Raw genomic sequence first — 10,544 nt, 5'->3', positions numbered from 1 at the left:
TAAATTTCAAATTTAAAGTGGACCTTTCACCAAATTTTTCATGATAAATTGGACACACACACAACGTAATAGTTGCCGCAAAGTGGAATAAAAATCTATTTTTTTCTTTTACATTTCGCCTCTCCATTTGGGCGATTTTAACAATCAAAGAATTTGGCCCCTAATGAGTTAATTTTCATTAACGGGCACCTGTCATGTCTCCAAATGCTACTAACCTGCAAATATGGAGTTCATCTGCAGGTTCCAAAACTGTGCAACCGCTGCACTGAAAGCCTGACTACCGGTAGGAAACCAGCCTCCGGCTTTCAGTCAGAGGCGTGGCCTGCATAAGTTGAAATACTAAAAAATAAAAACACACAAAAAACTCTTTGATTTTTCTAGTTACGATTTTCAGAATATAGAGCACAACAGGACTCAATTACAACAAGAGGCGTAAATATTTCCCATTGGCAAAAAAATACAGCAATTTGTATTAAAAATATCCAAAATTTGGAGTATAATATCTAAAATAACAGATCCATGCACCAAACATACTGGGAGGGGGTAGCAAGGGAGGACAACTGAGGGATTTTGCTTTTTGAAGAGTATTTAAATACAGAGTGGGGTCAGTAAAGGTAAAAAAGAGCTATTTCCATTAAAAATGACTGTATCCAAAAAATAGATGATAACTTGCAGCTCGATGGTGGCCCAGAGAACCGGGCTCTGAAATGCCTCATAAGAATGGAGCGATAGTCATTACTCCATTAATTCTCAATGGGACTGCAGTAGTTGGTCACAGCTTGAGTCAAACAGGGAATCTTAAAGCCCTGTTGTCTTCATTGGTGGGGATTGGATTTGATATAATGATAATTTGTAAAGATGGGAATAATTCCTTAGACGTTATTATAGACATTGCTGCACCTTTTTCTTACATACAATATTCGTGATTGGTTTCCCTCACATTTTTTTTTTAAATATTTTGCTTCTGAAGCTTGCATGTGTGGCGCCCCAGGGTCCTGGTCATCACAGTAGCATTGCTTTCCTCACGGGGAGAGTGATGTTACGTTTGGAAGCGATGAAGGATAACTTTTATCAGGTAATCACAATGCACACAACATGTTCACACTCCAGGCCACAAGGGGCAGCTTTTGATCCTATTTCTAGGTGACTCCCCTATATCTATTGTGGTTTGGAGAGAAAGAGAGGTCAGATGGTCAGAGAGACAGAAGAGAGCAGACCGACATAGAGTGTCAGAAGGTCTGAAGGGGCCATGTAGTCTGAAGTACTGCAGCTCCTGGAGAAAGAGACATACAGAAGGAAAGGACATCGTTCAGTGAGAGTGAAGGAGAGCGAGGCACAGGTGAGGACACCAGGGGGAGGACAGCAGCGAGCAGACTATCTCCCTGGCAAAATGCAGATAACCGGTAGCCGGCACACCGAGGTTGTAAGGGACTCTAAGAACTACATCAGAACCCACCAGGACAGCTGAACTGCAAGTTACTTATCCGCCACACACACCTGAAGACACAGTAACACATAGAGCCTGGGGCGTGATAGAGTCCCTGTAAAAAGGCTCGAGTTACCTTTCATACAGGTATTGTCCTATCCTATATGGGGGACAGAGAAGAACTGTGAGGACCTTATCTGAAGCCATAGGCAGTAAGGGACTACAACACCACAGCGCTAGAGGAAGGCTTTTAAATCCACCTGGTAAAGGGGACTCTGGATTCGCTTCCAAGCCGGCCGGACCCCCCCTGCCCTGTGATCTGGTGCCATGGACTGTGGCTGCCTGAAGCCTACAGTAAACCAGGTAAAGAGACTGCAAACCTGTGTCCTCATTCTTTACTGCACCTTCCACCATCTTCCATATACACACCGGGAGCCCTGGGGATACACTTCATCTGTGGGAAGTCATACCATCTAGCTGCCATAACATCACCCCAGAGGACCCCTTCAAGCAGCGTCAGTCCCCACTGACTGAATACCACAGGTGGCGTCGACGAACATAAACTTTATTCAATTTCCCCTTTTACATGGGCACCCAAGGCCCCGGACTGGGTCACCACCGTGACTTCCCCTTGTGAACACCGGACCTGGTACCGGGTACCCCACGGCCCTGGTGGGCGACTCACATGAATTACAGTTCATTGCAAACTTCTCAGTCCTTTTCAGTGTCAATCCCCTCCGCCATTCCTGCTCAGTGTCCAGCCCCTTCACCTAAGCTCGAATCTAAACTCAATGCTGATTTGATACGATCAGAACTGAGGTTTGATTTGCATTCAGTGACAGAAATGTGTCGAGCTTCTGCCAGAGGTCAGAATGGAGGTCATTGATGTGATCTGAATGGCCCTTTTCCATCGAATTCAGAACTGTATGTGAAGACATTTTGTAATTACGGCCCTGCATTATCCATTGTAAATAGAAGGAAATGCAGTAAATAGAGAAGTCTCAGAGGCAAAAGGAATCTGTCACGCACAGTGTAGGAAAGCCTAAGTGAACACAAAGGGATAAGGGGAAGGGAGGCAACACTAGGGAAGGGGGAAGTGGAGACACCTGGGCAGATCTAACGTCGCCGGGGAACAGACATGCAGCGACGGCGCCAGGAGCAGGTGAGTATGACGGGGCAGTGCGTGATATTCACCTGCTCCTCATTCCACCGTCGGCGCCGCTGCGTCTTCCGCAGTGACGCTTAGGTCAGAGGGCGCAATTACGCGATTAGTGCGTGCCGCCCTCTGCCTGAACGTCGGTGCAGAGGACAGGAAGACATAGCGGCGGTCGTCGGTGGAACGTGGAGCAGGTGAATATAGTAAGTGCCGGGGGCCTGAGAGGTGAGTATGTAATTTTTTTATTTTTTTAATCGCAGCAACAGCATATGGGGCAAATATCTGTATGGAGCATCTTATGGGGCCATGTGCAGCATTATATGGGGGCAAATATCTGTATGGAGCATCTTATGGGGCCATGTGCAGCATTATATGGGGGCAAATATCTGTATGGAGCATCTTATGGGGCCATGTGCAGCATTATATGGGGGCAAATATCTGTATGGAGCATCTTATGGGGCCATGTGCAGCATTATATGGGGGCAAATATCTGTATGGAGCATCTTATGGGGCCATGTGCAGCATTATATGGGGGCAAATATCTGTAAGGAGCATCTTATGGGGCCATGTGCAGCATTATATGGGGGCAAATATCTGTAAGGAGCATCTTATGGGGCCATGTGCAGCATTATATGGGACAAATATCTGTATGAGGCCATGTGCAGCATTATATGGGACAAATATCTGTATGAGGCCATGTGCATCATTATATGGGGCAAATATCTGTATGAAGCATCTTAGGGGCCATGTGCAGCATTATATGGTGCAAATATCTGTATGGGGCCATGTGCAGCATTATATGGGGCAAATATCTGTATGGAGCATCTTGTGGGGCCATAATCAGCATTTGTGCAGCATTGTATAGGGCATATTTTAATATGGAGCATCTTATGGAGCCCATCATAAACTGTATGGCGCATTATATGGGGCGTATTTTGTATGGGGCATCTTATGGGGCCATCATGAACAGTATGGAGCATTATATGGGGCTCCTGATTCAATATGGATATTCAAAAACACTTAAACTACTGATGTCTCAATTAATTTTACTTTTACTGGTATCTATTTTTATTTTTGAAATTTACCGGTAGCTGCTGCATTTCCCACCCTAGGCTTATACTCGAGTCATGAAGTTTTCCCAGTTTTTTGTGGCAAAATTAGAGGGGTCGGCTTATACTCGGGTCGGCTTATACTCGAGTATATACGGTATTGTGGCATCTCCTTATGAGCATTTACATGCACGTATAGCTACTTTTCTACATTTTAATAAATTTCAGACATTTTTTTTTTAAAACCTAATATTTTCAGAGATCCAGTTGGTTTGGCGGCTAACGGATAGGAATGATGAGGAAATTCATTGTGTCTAGAGCAAAAAAATTGATCTAAATTGTTTAAATGTCAATGTTTTATTTTTCTGCTCTATCGCCCTATATAGTCACAACAAATCCACTTAGTTATAGGGGCTCATGTCCCATTTAATACCCATGGTGGTGAGAACAACCATCATGTGCATTACCTATAGAGTTAAACAGAGGAACAGCGGGCTCCACTCCAGTCCCCTTCTCTTTACTAGGGTCTCATTTTAGCAATTCTGGATGGCTGATGTTCCAACATTTGGATTCCACTTATTGAAAATGTATCAACTTGAGGCCCCAATGCAAACGCTCGAATGGGACCCCCAATTATAATTATTGCAAGTATTTAATATTATTGGTCTTTTCATATAGGCTATAGATAATTTTGGGACCCCTTAGGCTTCAGGGTCCGGATGCGATTGCAACCCCTGAACCTATTGTAGTTACGCCCCTCCTTATCACCTATCCAGTGAATGGGGGATAAATATTTGTGTCTGGAATACGCCTTTAAATGCTAAAAATAAAGAAAAATGCCAAAGAAAGAAAATGCCAAATTTTTAAGAAAAATTCTTAAAAACTATGGGCAGCATAAAGCAGCCTGGCTGCACGATTGCAGCCAGGTATCTTCTTCCCTGAAATGCTCTGGCACTAGATGTTCCCTGCATCACTCCAGGGGATGGATAGGCATCTCCCATGTGTGTACTTAGCGAGAGACCTGTCAATCAGGTGCAGTGGCTCTGGGAGAAGCCGATGGGACTAGTCCGGTCTCTGCCTATGGTCTCCGGTCAAATCTCCCAACTATATTTTCTCTGAAATTCCGGAGCGTTTCAGAGAGAGAAATATCTGTGTGCAGTCTCTGGTTCATCGTGGCTGTGATAGCATAAATGAGCTGACAGGTTCATTTTAAAGCATTCCGCAGCAAAAAATGAAGATCATTGTATCCGATTTATACAGTTCTGAAAGGGTCAATAACAATTCTTTCACTGTACAGTGAGCGCCCCCTTGTGGTAGAAGAAAGAATTATTGACTTGTAGTTGAAATAAGAATTCTAAGTTGAAGGGTTTTTTCAATGCGGATTTTGAAGCAAATTCTGCTCCAAAAACACAATTAAAGCACATTCAAATACTCTGAGTCGATTTCCTATAGATTTTACTAGTATAATGCTTCTATAATATAATGGTGCTATTTTTTAACACGTTCAGTATTTAGTCAGTATTTTACATCAGTATTTGTAATCCAAAACGAGGAGTGGGTGATAAATACAGAAGTGGTGACGGGTTTCTATTATATTTTTGCTCTGATTGCTCCATTCTTGGTTTTGGCTTACAAATACTGATGTAAAATACTGACCAAATACTGAACGTGACCTTAACCCCTTAGTGACAGAGCCAATTTGGTACTTAATGACCAGGCCAATTTTTACAATTCTGACCAGTGTCACTTTATGAGGTTATAACTCTGGAACGCTTTATCGGATCCCGCTGATTCTGAGATTGTTTTTTCGTGACATGTTGTACTTCAAGTTAGTGGTAACATTTCTTCGATATTACTTGCGATTATTTATGAAAAAAATGGAAATATGGCGAAAATTTTTAAAATTTTGCAATTTTCAAACTTTGTATTTTTATGCCCTTAAATCAGAGAGATATGTCACAAAAAATAGTTAATAAATAACATTTCTCACATGTCTACTTTACATCAGCACAATTTTGGAAACAATTTTTTTTTTTGTTAGGGAGTTATAAGGGTTAAAAGTTGACCAGCAATTTCTCATTTTTACAACACCATGTTTTTTTTAGGGACCACATCACCTTTGAAGTGATTTTGAGGGGTCTATATGATAGAAAATAACCAAGTGTGACACCATTCTAAAAACTGCACCCCTCAAGCTGCTCAAAACCACATTCAAGAAGTTTATTAACCCTTTACGTACTTCACAGGAACTAAAACAATGTGGAAGAAAAAAATTAACATTTTACTTTTTTTTGCAAACATTTTACTTCAGAACCATTTTTTTTAATTTTCACAAGTGTAAAAACAGAAATTTAACCACAAATTTTGTTGTGCAATTTTTCCTGAGTACGCCGATACCCCATATGTGGAGGTAAACCACTGTTTGGGCGCACCGCAGAGCTTGGAAGTGAAGGAGCACCGTTTGACTGTTTCAATGCAGAATTGGCTGGAATTGAGATCGGACGCCATGTCGCGTTTGGAGAGCCCCTAATGTGCCTAAACAGTGGAAACCCCCCACAAGTGACACCATTTTGGAAACTAGACCCCCCAAGGAACTTATCTAGATGTGTGGTGAGCACTTTGAACCCCCAAGTGCTTCACAGAAGTTTATAACGTAGAGCCGTGAAAATAAAAAATCGCATTTGTTTTCACAAAAATGATTTTTTCGCCCACAAATTCTTATTTTCACAAGGGTAACAGGAGAAATTAGACCACAAAAGTTGTTGTGCAATTTCTCCTGAGTACGTCGATACCCCATATGTGGAGGTAAACCACTGTTTGGGCGCACCGCAGAGCTTGGAAGTGAAGGAGCACCGTTTGACTTTTTCAATGCAGAATTGGCTGGAATTGAGATCGGATGCCATGTCGCGTTTGGAGAGTCCCTGATGTGCCTAAACAGTGGAAACCCCCCACAAGTGACACCATTTTGGAAACTAGACCCCCCAAGGAACTTATCTAGATGTGTGGTGAGCACTTTGAACCCCCAAGTGCTTCACAGAAGTTTATAACGTAGAGCCGTGAAAATAAAAAATCTCATTTTTTCTACAAAAATGATCTTTTTGCCCCAAAATTTTTATTTTCACAAGGGTAACAGGAGAAATTAGACCACAAAAGTTGTTGTGCAATTTCTCCTGAGTACGTCGATACCCCATATGTGGAGGTAAACCACTGTTTGGGCGCACCGCAGAGCTTGGAAGTGAAGGAGCACCGTTTGACTTTTTCAATGCAGAATTGGCTGGAATTGAGATCGGATGCCATGTCGCGTTTGGAGAGTCCCTGATGTGCCTAAACAGTGGAAACCCCCCACAAGTGATACCATTTTGGAAACTAGACCCCCCAAGGAACTTATCTAGATGTGTGGTGAGCACTTTGAACCCCCAAGTGCTTCACAGAAGTTTATAACGTAGAGCCGTGAAAATAAAAAATCTCATTTTTTCTACAAAAATGATCTTTTTGCCCCCAAATTTTTATTTTCACAAGGGTAACAGGAGAAATTAGACCACAAAAGTTGTTGTGCAATTTCTCCTGAGTACGTCGATACCCCATATATGGGGGTAAACCACTGTTTGGGCGCACCGCAGAGCTTGGAAGAGAAGGAGTGTCGTTTTACTTTTTCAATGTAGAATTGGCTGGAATTGAGATCGGACGCCATGTCACGTTTGGAGAGCCGCTGATGTGCCTAAACAGTAGAGACCCCCCACATATGACACCATTTTGGAAACTAGACCCCTTAAGGAACTTATCTAGATGTGTGGTGAGCACTTTAAACCCCCAGGTGCTTCACAGAAGTTTATAACGTAGAGCCGTGAAAATAAAAAAATCGCATTTTTTCTACAAAAATGATCTTTTTGCCTCCAAATTTTTATTTTACCAAGGGTAACAGGAGAAAATGGACCCCAGAAGCTGTTGTACAATTTGTCTTGAGTACGCCGACACCCCATATGTGGGGGTAAACCACTGTTTGGGCGCATGGCTGAGCTCGGAAGCAAAGGAGCGCCATTTGACTTTTCAATGCAAAATTGACTGGAATTGAGATCGGACGCCATGTCGCGTTTGGAGAGCCCCTGATGTGCCTAAACAGCAGAAACCCCCCAAAAGTGACCCCATTTTGGAAACTAGACCCCCCATGGAACTTATCTAGATGTGTAGTGAGAACTTTGAATGCCCAAGTGCATCACAGAAGTTTATAATGCAGAGTCGTGAAAATAAAAAATATATATTTTTTAACAATAAAGATTTTTTAGCCCCCAAGTTTTTATTTTCACAAGGGTAACAAGAGAAATTGGACCCCAAAAGTTGTTGTCCAATTTGTCCTGAGTATGCTGGTACCCCATATGTGGGGGTAAACCACTGTTTGGGCGCATGGCAGAGCTCGGAAGGGAAGGAGTGCCATTTTGGAATGCAGACTTTGATAGAATTGTCTGCGGGCGTTATGTTGCCTTTGCAGACCCCTAATGTACCTAAACAGTAGAAACCCCCAACAAGTGACCCCATTTTGGAAAATAGACCCCCCAAGGAACTTATCTAGATATGTGGTGAGAACTTTGAATGCCCAAGTGCTTCACAGAAGTTTATAATGCAGAGTAGTGAAAATAAAAAATATTTTTTTTCCCACAAAAAAGATTTTTTTAGCCCCCAAATTTTTATTTTCACAAGGGTAACAAGAGAAATTGGACCCCAAAAGTTGTTGTCCAATTTGTCCTGAGTATGCTGGTACCCCATATGTGGGGGTAAACCACTGTTTGGGCGCACGGCAGAGCTCGGAAGGGAAGGAGCGCCATTTTGCAATGCAGACTTTGATAGAATTGTCTGCGGGCGTTATGTTGCGTTTGCAGACCCCTAATGTACCTAAACAGTAGAAACCCCCACAAGTGACCAAATTTTGGAAACTAGACCCCCTAAGGAACTTATCTAGATATGTGGTGAGAACTTTGAAAGCTCAAGTGCTTCACAGAAATTCATAATGCAGAGTAGTGAAAATAAAAAAATATATTTTTTTCCAACAAAAAAGATTTTTAGCCCCCAAGTTTTTATTTTCACAAGGGTAACAGGAGAAATTGGACCCCAAAAGTTGTTGTCCAATTTATCCCGAGTACGCTGATGCCCCATATGTGGGGGTAAACCACTGTTTGGGCGCACGGCAGAGCTCAGAAGGGAGGGAGTACCATTTGACTTTTTTAGCGCAAAATTGGCTGTCGTGTTTGGAGACCCCCTGATGTACCTAAACAGTGGAAACCCCCCAATTCTAACTCCAACCCTAACCCCAACACAGCCCTAACCCTAATCTCAACCCGATCCATAATCCTAATCACAACCCTAACGATAATCACAACCCTAACCCCAAAACAGCCCTAATCTCAACCCTAACCATAACCCTAATCAAAACCCTAAATCCAACACACCCCTAACCCTAATCCTAACCCTAATCCCAACCCTAATCCCAAACGTAACACTAATCCCAACCCTAATCCAAACCCTAACCCTAATCCCAACTCTAACCCTAACTTTAGCCCCAACCCTAACTTTAGCCCCAACCCTAACCATAACTTTAGCCCCCGTCGTCACAAAAAAAGTTCAATGTAACCTTTTTTTTGTACGTCGCGTCCGCCATTTCCGCGGATGCGTGGCCGTAACTCTGCCCCCTCCTCCCCAGGACATAGACTGGGCAGCGGATGCGTTGAAAAACTGCATCCGCTGCCCACGTTGTGCACAATTTTCACAACGTGCGTCGGTACATCGGGCCGACGCATTGCGACCGCCCCGTACCGACGCAAGTGTGAAAGAAGCCTTAGGCTACTTTCAGACATAGCGCATTTTTGAGCGCTATTTTGCGGGCGCTTTTCAAAAATGCGCAATGTCATTTTCGTCTGCCGGCAAAGTGAATGAGAAATTCACTTTGCCGTTCAGACACACCGCAAAAAAACGCGGCGCTTTTGTCTGCAAACACGCCGGCGTAAAAAGAATTGACATGTCAATTCTTTACGCAGCGGCGTGTCTGCGTATCCCCCTAGGGCCCCATATTACCTTCCACACACAGCGCCTTTGTCCTGGGTGTCGGCGTCTTTGTACGGAGGGGTTGACACCCAGGACCGGACGTGACGTCGGACAGGAAGAGGGAAGCCCCCGCCCCCCAGTGAAGCAGCATGGAGTCCTTCTGTGTGTGTGTGTGTGCGTGTGTGTGCGTGTGTGTGCGTGTGTGTGTCCCCATGCGACGCTAGTGCCACCATTGTGCTAAGTCGCCGTATGGGACTACTACTCCCATCCGGTATTAGGATGGGAGAGTTGTCCCTGTGTCCGGCGACTTAGCACAATTGTAAAGTTACACAAAACACCTACACACAATACACATACATGACACACAGTACATACAACATATAACACAGAGTATATACTCACCAACAGCACACTTGTAGGCGAAGCCCTCGATCCTCCAGGAAAAAATCCAAAAATAATAAACCAAATTCATACTCCCTGTCCGCAGAATCCATAAAACGAGTGTCCCACGCCGATCGGCTGCTCTCCGGCGATACACTGCCAGGAGCGAAGCTCCTAGCAGTGTATCGCGTACTGTTCCGGAGTTCAATGACTCCGGCGTCTCGGTTAACAGCAGTACAGCTGCGTTGAACTTTCCCACGCAGCACTGCCGTTAAGCGAGAGTGCCGGGGTCAATGACCGCCGGTAAACTCGCTCGCGCATGCGCAGTGACACACCGACAGGAACTATGGCTCCTGTCAGTGTGTTGCTGCAGCCGTGGAGAGCAGACATATCTCTGGATGTGTCTGTTCTCCATGGAAAATCTTGATACGTGGCACTTAAATATGTGGCAATTAAATACGTGACACGTGGCACTTATACGTGATACGTGTCACTTAAA

This window comes from Ranitomeya variabilis, chromosome 5 (genome assembly GCF_051348905.1).
Source record: "Ranitomeya variabilis isolate aRanVar5 chromosome 5, aRanVar5.hap1, whole genome shotgun sequence".
NCBI lineage: Eukaryota > Metazoa > Chordata > Amphibia > Anura > Dendrobatidae > Ranitomeya > Ranitomeya variabilis.
This window is presented reverse-complemented; position numbering follows the sequence as displayed.